The sequence below is a fragment of the Urocitellus parryii genome, chromosome Y, assembly GCF_045843805.1.
Source record: "Urocitellus parryii isolate mUroPar1 chromosome Y, mUroPar1.hap1, whole genome shotgun sequence".
NCBI lineage: Eukaryota > Metazoa > Chordata > Mammalia > Rodentia > Sciuridae > Urocitellus > Urocitellus parryii.
The window spans coordinates 23,614,809-23,626,865 of NC_135548.1; the positions used below are offsets into that span (position 1 = coordinate 23,614,809).

Below are 12,057 nucleotides of genomic sequence, written 5' to 3' on the forward strand. Positions count from 1 at the left end.
AAGTGTTGAGAGATGATAACCTTCAGAGTATATACACTCTTATCCATACCTCATTGTCATGGGGAAATGTAAAAAGAAGTTCTAGGGATGTAGCAGCAAGTTGTTATGTAGTAATAGCTGATATGATAAATTATTTAAATAGGCCAAAAACTCACCCATCCTTTCAGAATGAACCAAATATTGTCTCTCCAGATAGGAGAAGAAATTCCTCCCCACTTCATTAAAACTATAAAACAAAATCAAACAATACAACAACAAACAAGCAAAAAAATGTGAATATTGTGGCATTTACTATGAGAGAATCTACTGGTAGGGCAGACTAAAGGACTAAGTAGTAATGTATTGCATAGAATGAAGGAGCTCTAGCTTCAATCCCAACAGTGAAATAAATAATGATGATGATAATAACAATGATGGTGATGATGATGATGATGATGATGAGGAGGAGGAGGAGGAGGAGGAGAAGTACAAAAAATTGTAATGTTAAGGCGGAGGCTGGCCCGGGGCGTGGCGCAGAAGGCGGTGGCCCGGGCCGCGGTGGCAGCGGCGGGGCGGGCGGTTGCTCGGCTGCCGGCGCAGGTGTGATGGGCAGGTGAGGAGAAGCCACCTCCGTGTCTGGTCTCAGCATGACCGAGTGCTTCATGCCCCCCACCAGCAGCCCCAGCGTGCACCGCAGGGCCGAGCATGGCAGCGGGCTGATCTGGACGCCCAGCTCCGAGGAGATCAGCCCCACAAAATTCCCTAGACTGTACTTCACGGGTGAGCCCTCGCCCCCCCCCCCCCGCCCATGACGCCCTGCACGAGCCCACCGATGCGGTGTCCGAGGATGAGAAGGACCATGGCAAGAAGAAAGGAAAGTTCAAGAAGGAGAAGAGGACTGAAGGCTATGCTGCCTTTTAGGAAGACAGTTCTGGAGATGAAGCCGAAAGCCCTTCCAAAATGAAGAGGTCCAAGGGAATACATGTTTTCAAGAAGCCCAGCTTTTCTAAAAAGGAGAAGGATTTTAAAATAAAAGAGAAACCCAAAGAAGAAAAGCATAAGGAGAAGAAGTCGAAGGACTTGACGGCAGCTGACGTTGTCAAACAGTGGAAGGAAATGAAGAAAAAGAAGAAGCCCATCCAGGAGCCGGAGGTGCCTCAGGTGGACACACCCAGCCTCAGGCCTGTCTTTGGGATCCCTCTGGCTGCTGCCGTGGAGAGGACCATGATGTGCGACGGTGTCCGCCTGCTGGCCGTGTTCCGCGAGTGTGTGGACCACGTGGAGAAGCATGGCATGAAGTGCAAGGGCATCTACAGAGTGTCAGGAATTAAATCAAAGGTGGATGAACTAAAAGCAGCCTACGACCGAGAGGAGTCTCCAAATTTGGAAGAATACGAGCCCAACACTGTTGCCAGCTTGCTGAAGCAGTACCTGTGAGACCTGCCAGAGAATTTGCTTACCAAAGAGCTGATGCCCCTATCCGAAGAGGCCTGCGGGAGGGCCACAGAGAGCGAGAAAGTGCAGGAGTTCCAGCGCTTGCTCCAGGAACTGCCGGAATGTAACTACCTTCTCATTTCCTGGCTCATTGTGCACATGGACCACGTCACTGCCAAGGAACTGGAAACGAAGATGAACATACAGAACATCTCCATCGTGCTCAGCCCCACTGTGCAGATCAGCAATCATGTGCTGTATGTGCTCTTCACACACGTGCAAGAGCTCTTTGGAAACGGTACTAAAGCAAGTGACGAGACCTCTGCGGTGGTCGAACATGGCCACCATGCCCACGCTGCCAGAGACCCAGGCGGGTATCAAGGAGGAGATCTGGAGACAGGAGTTTCTTTTGAATTGTTTACATCGAGATCTGCAGGGTGGGATAAAGGGTTTATTTAAAGAAGAAAGATTATGGGAAGTACAAAGAATTTTGACAGCCCTCAAAAGAAAACTGAGAGAAGCTAAAACTTGTGAAACCAAGATTGCACAAGAGATAGCCTCAAAGGAGGACATTTCCAAAGAAGAAATTAATGAAAAGGAAGAAGTCATAAACATTCTCCTTGCCCAGGAAAACGAGATCCTGACGGAGCAGGAAGAGCTCCTGGCCATGGAGCAGTTCCTGCGCCAGCAAATCGCCGCCGAGAAGGAGGAGATCGAGCGCCTCAGAGCCGAGATCGCCGAGATCTAGAGTCGCCAGCAGCATGGCCGGAGCGAGACAGAGGAGTACTCCTCGGAGAGCAAGAGCGAGAATGAGGAGGAGCTGCAGCTCATCCTGGAGGACTTGCAGAGGCAGAACGAGGAGCTAGAGATAAAGAACAACCACCTGAACCAGGCTGTCCATGAGGAGCGCGAGGCCATCATCAAGCTTGGGGTGCAGCTGCGCCTGCTCCAGACACAGCGCGCGAGGGCCGAGCAGCCCTAGGACGAGGAGCCCCGCGATGGCGCGCCGGAGGCAAAGGCGGCTAAAGAGCCCGCAAAGCCGTCGCCCAGCAGAAACCGCCAAGAGACGCCTCTCTGAGTGCCCGGGCAGTGGCGCTGGAAGGCGCCTGTGGCCCAGAGTGTCCAGCGTGGCCGGCGCTGTCCCTTCTGTAAAGTCGCCTTCTCTCCTCAGACTCCTCGTCATGTTGGCTTGTCAGGCTCAGGGTCCCGGGGACGGAGCAGCGGACGTTTTCCAGATAGTGTCAGCTTACGGGGAATTAATTTTCTTTGTTAACTTAAAATAACTATTTTAACCCTTGAGTGGCTTCTTTTTAACCCCCCCCCCAAAAAAAAAAAATCGTGTTTCTTTGCTTTTCTATCACAGCAGAATCAGGATCTCATTAAGGTGGGGACACCAAGCCAGGTCTCTGTGGATGCGGCCTGGCCCGGGCTCCTGCTTGTGCCTTTAACACCTCATGGTGCAGACCATTCGGGGAGCTGCCTCCCTTGTGCCGGCTTGCCGGTGGCTTTCGGGTCCCTTTGCCCACTGTAGCCCTCCCACAATTCTGAACCACAGTCCGCAGCCCGACACCAGGTGGCCTCGGTGGCAGGCGGAGGCTGCGTGGAACCTGCCCGCCCTGCCGGCGGCTCCAGCTACTCACTGCCAGTGATCAGCAGAGGTCTTTGCACTGGGGCGGCCGGAAGCGGCCCCCTCGCCCCGAGGCATCCACCCACCAATGTTTCTCAAACCCAAAACCTTCCACGTGACAGACCCTCCCGTCAGCAGTGACCTGGATTGCTTGCTTGGGCTACAATGTACAGGTCTCTGCCTGAATAAGCCATACTTACGCTCCTACACCAAGGTAGGTCGTCGCTGCCCTCAGTGAGCCCGCTGAGGGACCCCCGACGATCGTGCAATAGGAAGAGACGCCTCCTGGGGGTAACTGGGATTCCCCTTTTGCTTCTGGCGGGTCAGATCAGATGGCTGCCGGGAGCCTCCTGGGAGGCCAGGCTCCTGAGGCAGCTGCTCACTTGCGGCCCGGAGAGGCCGCCTGCAGCTCTGCAGACAGACCCCATGCACCCCGAGGCCCTGTCCTCCTCCTGGTTAGTATTTATTTCCAGCACCTGTCTGATGCAGTTTTTTATCCTCTACCTATTGCACTGTTGTGACTTGTCGGCCATTATTTGATTTTTGTACAAAAAAAGCTTTGTTATAGAAATCAGCATACTATTTTTTTTAAATCTGGAGAGAAGATATTATGGTGACTGAAATATGGTCAGGTGTCAAATATAAATGTATAAACACCTTCTTGCTATTCTGTCCGACATCTTACGTTCATTTTGTATTTGCTGGCAATACCGAAGGTTTCTTCTGTTGGTGTGAACTCTGATTTCTTCAACGGTATCATGGGTTTTTAAAATCAGTGTCTCCTTACAACTGTCTCAGCGTTGGTGAACTAATTTTTGCCAGGACCATTATTGATTGAGCAAATAAATTCAACAGCCATTGGGGAAACACCAAAACAACTTGTAATGTTAAAATTATATAGACTGAGTTTATATTCACCACTCAAAAAAAGAGGAGTATTTCAATTCATGCATTCTATTCACATTCTAGTCTTATTTTCCATGACAAGGTAGATGTGAAAGACCTTTGATGACAATTTTATAAACTATGACTTTAAAAAAATATATGTTTTTTAGTTGTAGTTGGACATAATACCTTTATTTTATTTATTTTTATGTGGTGCTGAGGTTTGAATCCAGCATCTGGCATATGCTAGGTGAACACTATATTGCTGAACCAGAAACCAAGCCCAAACTATGATTTCTTCACATTCTTAAATTCCATTGAGAAGAGTTTATCTGGTCCCAGCAGAGCAGGATGGTCCAATTAGAACTGTGTTATACAATAAGATGTCAATTTTCTCAATCCTTCTCATAAGTGTAAGGCATTTATAGATTCCACACTTCTTCAGCATGCAATCTACATGCCCTCATATCCTACACTGACGAATAAAAAGTACTAAAAATGAAAGACAACAGCTTTAAGTGTAGCCCACTCATAGAGAATGTGCTTCAATTTCATGATGCTCTGGGTTCAATCACTGGCACCAGAAAATCACTGAGATCTATTTTTTTTTCAAGTATATTTTTCCTTTCCCATTTAATTGTGACCTGAATAATTAATGAACATTTACACATATTCATCATTCTTTTTCTCATTTTTAGGTTTTTTTTTTTTTTTTTTGTACTGGGGATTAAACTCAGGGATACCCAACCACTGAGCCACATCCCATCCCTGCTTTGTATTTTACTTAGAGAAAGGGCCTAACTGTGTTGTTTATCACTTAGCCATTGCTGAGGCTGGCTTCAAACTCATGATTCTCCTGTCTTAGCCTCCCAAGCTTCTGAGATTATATGTGTGAACCACTTAGCCCAGAGATTTCTAGCATTTTTGAAGCTGTTTTTTTTCATGGATCTGTATTTTGACCTACCAATAAAGAAAAGTCCAGGACTAGATAAATTCTCTGGCAATTCCTACAAAACCAAAGAAGAGCTGACACCAATACTCCTCAAATTATTCCATGAAATAGAAATGGGTAGAATACTTCCAAACTCACACTGTGAAGGTAAAATCATCCTGATACCAAAACCAGACAAAAATATATTAAAGAAATAAAGCTTTAGACAAATATCCCTAATGAGCACACATGCATAAACTCTTAATAAGATACTGAAAAAACTACATACAAAAACACATTAGAAACATAGTGCATCATGATCAAGTGTGGTCACAGGTTGGTTCATCCTATAAAAAAATCCTATAAAAATCAAAACATAACTATTTAATATACTAAAATATCACATAATTATCTCAATAGTTGAAGAAAGAGCATTTGACAGAGTACAGCATCTATTCATGTTCAAAATGGTAGAAAAACTAGGAATAATAGGAACATAACTGAACATTTTAAAAACTTTATACCCCAAAACCCAAGACTAACATCATTCCAAATGGGAAAAAATGAAGCATTCTTTCTAGAAACTAGAACAACACATGGGTGCCCTCTTTCATCACTTCTATTCAATTTATGAATATTGAAATTGTAACCAGTGCAGTTTGGAAAAACAAATTAAAGAGATATAAATAGGAAAAGAATAGCTCAAAATATCCCTATTTGCTGACAACAAGATTCTCTATTAGAAGACCCAAAATCTACCCCACAAAACTTCTAGAACACATAAACACACTCAGAATACTAGCAGGATATAGAATTAACACTCATAAATCAATTATGATCCTGTACACAAATTATGCATCAGCTGATGAATCATAATGGGCTCAAAAAATTAAAAAAAAATAATTGGAAAACAATCTAAGAAATGAAAGATCTCTATTATGAAAATTACCAAACACTAAAGAAAAAAATTGAAGAAGATCTTTGAAGATGGAAGATTTCTAATGTTCATGTATTGGCAGAAATAATGTTACCAAAATTGCCACACTACAAAAATGCTATGGTTTTTAATGCAACTCCTATTAAAATGTCAATCATATTTCATAAAGAAATAGAAAAAGCAGTCAGAAAATTCACTTGGAAAAATAAGAAGCCCAGAATATTCAAAACAATCCTTAGTGAAAAAAGTGAAGGAGGCAGTAGGCATCACAATATTTAATCTCAAATTATACTATAGTGCTACAAAAATGGCAGGGTATTGGCACCAAAAAAGGCAAAAAGTCCAATGGAACAGAGAAGATATCACAGAGAAAAAAAATCACATAAATACTGTTTTCTCAAGACAAAATCACCAACAACATATATTGAAAGTAAAGACAGCCTCTTAAACAAATGGTAATGAGAAAACTGGAAATATGTATGTGGCATAATCAAATTGAACCCCTATCTCTATCCATGAACAAAACTCAACTCAAAGTACATCAAGGACCTAAGCATTAGTCCTGACATCCTGTACCCACTAGAAGAAAATATAGGCCCAGCTCTGAAATCATGTTGGCCTAGGAACTGACTTCCTCAACAAGACTTCTAAATTGCAAAAAATAAAATAAAGAATCAATAAATGGGAAGGTAACAAAGTAAAAAGCTTTCTCACAGCAATGAAAATTATCAAAAACATGCACAGAGACCCTACAAAATGAGAGAAAGTCTTTACCACAGAACATTCATCTTCTGGATATATAAAGAACTCAAAAAAAAAAAAAAAAAAAAAACAGCTGAGGAGGCTGAAACAGGAGGATCAAGAGTTCAAAGCCAGCTTCAGCAATGGTAAGGCACTAAGCAACTCTGTATCTAAATAAAATGCAAAACAGAACTGGGGCTGGGACTCAGTGTTAGAGAACTTGCCTTGCAGGTGTGAGATCCTGGGTTTGATCCTCAGCCCTACATATAAATAAATAAATAAATAAATAAATAAATAAATAAATAATCAAGTAAATAAATATATTGTGTCCATCTACAACAAAAATAATAAAAATAAAATAAAATAAAATACATACGGCTGGGGATGGGGCTCAGTAGTTGAATGTCCCTGTGTTGAATCCCCAGTACTTGACCTCATGAAAAAAAATAAAAAAAAGTCACACACACACACACACACACACACACACACACACAAATAACCCAATATATTTAATATTCTCTTCTACTTGGCACAGGATGTCAATAAATGTGCAAAGGATGCCAAACTGGTAGTTCACAGAACAAGAAATACAATTGGTAGACAAATATATTTTTTAAATGCTCAATATTTCTTGAAAATAGAAAAATACAAATTAAAACTACATTGAGATACCATTCTTGGTCCAGTCAAAAATGACAATTATCAAGAATACAAGGAACAATAAATGCTGGAGAGGATGAGAGAAAAAAAGTTATATTCATACATTGCTAGTGAAACTGAAAATTAGTTCAACCACTCTGGAAAACAGTACACAGATTCCTCAGAAAATTTGGAATGGAAACACCATCAACCAGTTATCAACCAAGTTGATTCTTGATTTTATTTGTGGCAATTTAGAAGTCTTGTTAAGGAAGTCAGTTCCTAAGCTGACCTGATGAAGAGTCGGGCCTACATATATAACCAAAGGACTTAAAATCAACATACTACAATGATACAGCCACATCAATATATACATCAGCCCAATTCACAATAGTTAATCCATGGAAACAACCTAGGTGCCCTTCAACAGATAAAAGGTTAAAGAAAATGTGGCACATATAGACAATGAGTATTTCTCATCCATAAATAAGAATGAAATTTATGGCATTTTCTGGTAAATGGCTGGAACTTGAGACTATTATACTAAGTAAAATAAGCCAATACCCAAAAAAAACAAAGGCCAAATATTCTCTCTGATTCTAAATGGAGCCAGTTATAGTGCATAGATCTACAAAATACACTCTACTGTCATATATATCTAAAAATATTTAAATAAAACTTGTTGCTGAAAAAAATTAAAAATAAGAACAGAATTAAAAAGCTTTCCCAAACACACCCATTTAGTAATGGATAGAGATGAATAAAATTCAGTGGTCTGGATACCCTAAAGAATAGAAAAAAATGAAGCAACTCTTAGGGAATTATACAGGTATGAGATATTCATTTATGCAAGTTCTCAGCCTAGCTCTCTCCCATATATTTGCAGAGAACATATTATTGACAAGTATGGAGGAACCGTCTCAGAAAATGCATTTCAGGTACTCTAGTGAATATATCACTAATCCACTAATATGACTGTATTATCACAACACTGACACAGAAAATTGTTACTTGACAGAGCAAACTATTACAACTCATGAGTCACAGATAAGACATAGGAAACTATAATACAGAAGCCATCTGGAAAAGAATTCAACATTACATATTTAACCAGTAGCACAGGACACAATATCCAGGGAAAGCTATTTCCTAAGCTGACACTCACATAAATGTGGAAATGATATATCCTTGAAGATGTAAAAATTTCAATATATAAATGTAAGAAATATAAAAAAACAAGTAGATAACTAGTTCATAGTTCATAACTCTAGAAACTGTTTTCAAAGGTAATGCAATAGACAAAAATGCCAGAAAATAACTTTTTAAAAAATGTTAAAATAGTGAATAAATTCAAAGATGAAGCAAATAAAAACTGAGTAAATTAAGGAAAACAATGGGAGGGCATGAAAAAAAATTCATAACAGATTCTGAAATATAATCAATTAGAAATCTTGAAAATAAAGAACCCAATACCTCAAATAAAAATATCCAGTTTAAGTCAGACCTGTAGACTAGATCATGTGAAAGAAAAAATACCAGAGCTTCAGATTGATGATGAAATATCACATTCAGATAATATCAACAACAATTAAAATAATTGTAAACAACTTACAAACCCACTAGCCACAATTCATAGACGATTTTTATGAATCACTGGTACACATAATGGAGATGAAGCACAGGCTAGAGGTAATGCAAGCTTTCTCATTGAATAAAATAAATTCTCTTTTTTTTTTAAAGAGAGAGTGAGAGAGGAGAGAGAGAGAGAGAGAGAGAGAGAATTTTTAATATTTATTTTTTAGTTCTCGGCGGACACAACATCTTTGTTGGTATGTGGTGCTGAGGATCGAACCCGGGCCGCACGCATGCCAGGCGAGCGCGCTACCGCCTGAGCCACATTCCCAGCCTGAAATTATTTCTTTTTTCTTGTAAAAGTTATGGACATTCCAATATAAGATTTTAGAATATCAAATGGACATGGCCAGAAAAGAACTTCTCCAAATCATAGTCTATAAAATTACCAAAGGTAAACTGAAATCCATAATAAGTTTCAAAGCAATGTAAACACATCAAAAAAATATTAGATTTCTGAGTAGAAATATTAAGGCCCAAGATAGGAGGAAATGGTATATTTCAAACCCCAAATAAAAAGTTTAAAAAAAAGAAATACAAAAACTGTAAAATGAATAGAAAAGGTGGTCAGCATGTTTTTTTTTTTTTTTTTTTTTTTTTTTTTTTTTTTTTTTTTTTTTAATAAATGTTTTTTTTAATTGGTTCCCAAAGATTTTTTTTTTTTTTTGAGAGAGGGGAGAGAGACAGAGAGAGAGAGAGAATTTTTAATATTTATTTTTTTTTTTTTTAGTTCTCGGCGGACACAACATCTTTGTTGGTATGTGGTGCTGAGGATCGAACCCGGGCCGCACGCATGCCAGGTGAGCGCGCTACCGCTTGAGCCACATCCCCAGCCCAAAGTAAGTTACTTTGCGTTGGCCGGGAATCGAACCCGGGTCAACTGCTTGGAAGGCAGCTATGCTCACCACTATACCACCAACGCCTCTGGTCAGCATGTTAAGGTGAAAAAATCAGAAACAAAAATCCAATTATCATATTATCTCCCTAACATGTGAAATCTGGGAAGAAAATAAGAATGACTAGAAAATGATGGAGTGAATATTAAGTAAGAGGGAAGGTAACTGGGGATGAAAAAGAGAGGAGGGGATAGAAATGGAAGTAAGAAGAGTGGTCAGGATTCAAATATTGTATACGTGTGTATAGAAATATCACTGTGAAATTCACTAATTTAGGCATATAATAGGAGCTATATTGATAGTTAACAAGAACACCTGTTTTTATTCCAAGTCCAATTTACTATCATGTGTCCATATACAAAGCACAATGTACTAATTTAAAAATATTATTCTTACTTCTCCGAAGACATAAAATTTCAGGTTCAAAATTAATGTACACTTTCTTCAAAAAATATCATTTAGATGATAAATTTCCTATAATTAATTACTATGTTATCCTGGGTTCTATATGAGCAAGAAAGATATTAAGAAAAATATGAATGGAATTTGAACATTTATTTTTTTTCACTGTTCTTTTGTGATCTAACTTTCTTAATCTTATTTACACAGGGCATGAACACCAAGAGTAACACACTTTTGTAAGTCTTACCTGGAATGAAATTTACTGATGTTCTAGATTGTGCTTTCATATATTGAAGATTTAGGTTTCTGTTGCTATGTTTGAAAAAAGTAATAAAATTGGTATTTTAATACTCATATGAAAACATTGATTAAATATAATTCAATACTTAATAATGCTTTAGTATCAGAACTTTTTATATGCTCTCCATATCTGTATGCCCTATAAACATTTTTTTAACTTGAAAATTATTTTTATGATGTTTGTTCTGTTCTGTTTTTTGAGATGGCATTTCATGATGATGGCCAGGCTGATCTTAAATACCTGGGCTCAAACAATTGTCCTGCCTCTGGCTCTCAAGTAGCTGGGGTAAACACATATGCCACTGCACCAATAGCTTGTAATTAAAGAAGAAAAAATTAAGATGAAATGATCATTAATTGAGAGCAAGACATGTAAATATATTAACTATTATAGCGTGAACTCCAAAAATGCTGTCTCTGTTAAAAAATAGTATATTTGTTCTTGCACAAGTCCTTTCTCTTAGGGTTAAGGTCTTCTAAAAATAAGGGTTGTATTGGGTTGTTATGGAGATTTACTAAGAAAATATTAAAACATGTTAAGCAAAATAGTAAAATAGTGGCATACTTAATTACTTACAATATCAATTAAAACTAATGGGTATTTTTCACAGGTTTTAATATTAAAAAGTTAAAATTATTTAAAAAATGCTTGAGTCTTAATTTTCATTATCATTTGGACTCTTCTTTGTTCTTTGTAACTCAGAACAAATCTGCAATTAATTTATAATGATATTCATAAACATCTCCTTAAACTATAGAATATAATCATACCTTTTTGTGAGACTAATCATTAACAACAAGGGCAATAAATTAACAAATGTCAAGAACTGGCTTGGACTACTACTATTTCTTCTCCACCTAGTTGTAAAGAATTGGCATTTCCTTGTAATAGTAGCTAAATTTCCATGTTGAATCCAACTGACTTGGAACACAAAATCCTCTTTTAACACAATGGACACTTAGGAGTCATGAGGGGCATAGCTCTCTTAAATTCAATGAATCTACTTAATCTCTTCCTTTTGTGGCAGAACTAAATAAATGCTGAAAAATTTAGGTAGTGATTCCAACGGCTTGGAAATTTTTCATTACTCGGGAAAACCACTAGAAGTGCCAATCAAAAGTTGGCACTCACCCTGGAAAACAGTGATATCAGGCCCCTGCAGTCAAAGGAAATCTATTTCAAGTTATGGAATAATTCGGGACACAGATCTGTTAGCCAAGATGACAGAAATCTCTGATATCTTCCAGTGACATTACTTGAAGCTTTCTAATATCTTTGAATGATTTTAATTTTATGACAGAAAAGACAAAGTCCTAAAAGGATAATGCACCAGAAAGCATGAGGCTAATATGGGGATTCCACATAAGGTTACTAAAATGGGAATAGGGTCAGAGTGCTTAATATTTGTTGGTAAAACAAAAGGTCAAGCTGTCAAAGCAGAGTTCTGCAGCTTGGGAACAATTGTGGAATAAAAAATCATGAGTGCGTGAGAACTAAAAGGTGTTATAACTATTGAGTCTAAGTATGTGTTACCATGAAGACTCAAGGATTGGGATCAATCAGGATATGTTGTAATAAAAGGTATTTACTACCAGATTGCAGGGCCAGTTCTGGCAGAAACACCACAGCAATAGAACTGACAGAGACAAAGGA

At 38.8% G+C, this 12,057-nt stretch overlaps 1 non-coding gene and 1 pseudogene across 1 annotated transcript; one reads left to right on the forward strand and one right to left on the reverse strand.

Annotated features, from left to right (window-relative positions):
• The first annotated feature begins 575 nt into the window (after positions 1 to 575).
• LOC144251093 (ralA-binding protein 1 pseudogene) lies at positions 576 to 2,491 on the forward strand (annotated as a pseudogene).
• A 7,164-nt stretch (positions 2,492 to 9,655) lies between these two features.
• Positions 9,656 to 9,727, reverse strand: Trnag-ucc (transfer RNA glycine (anticodon UCC)). The gene has a single exon. It is a non-coding gene; the product is annotated as a tRNA-Gly (tRNA).
• Between the last annotated feature and the right edge of the window lie 2,330 nt (positions 9,728 to 12,057).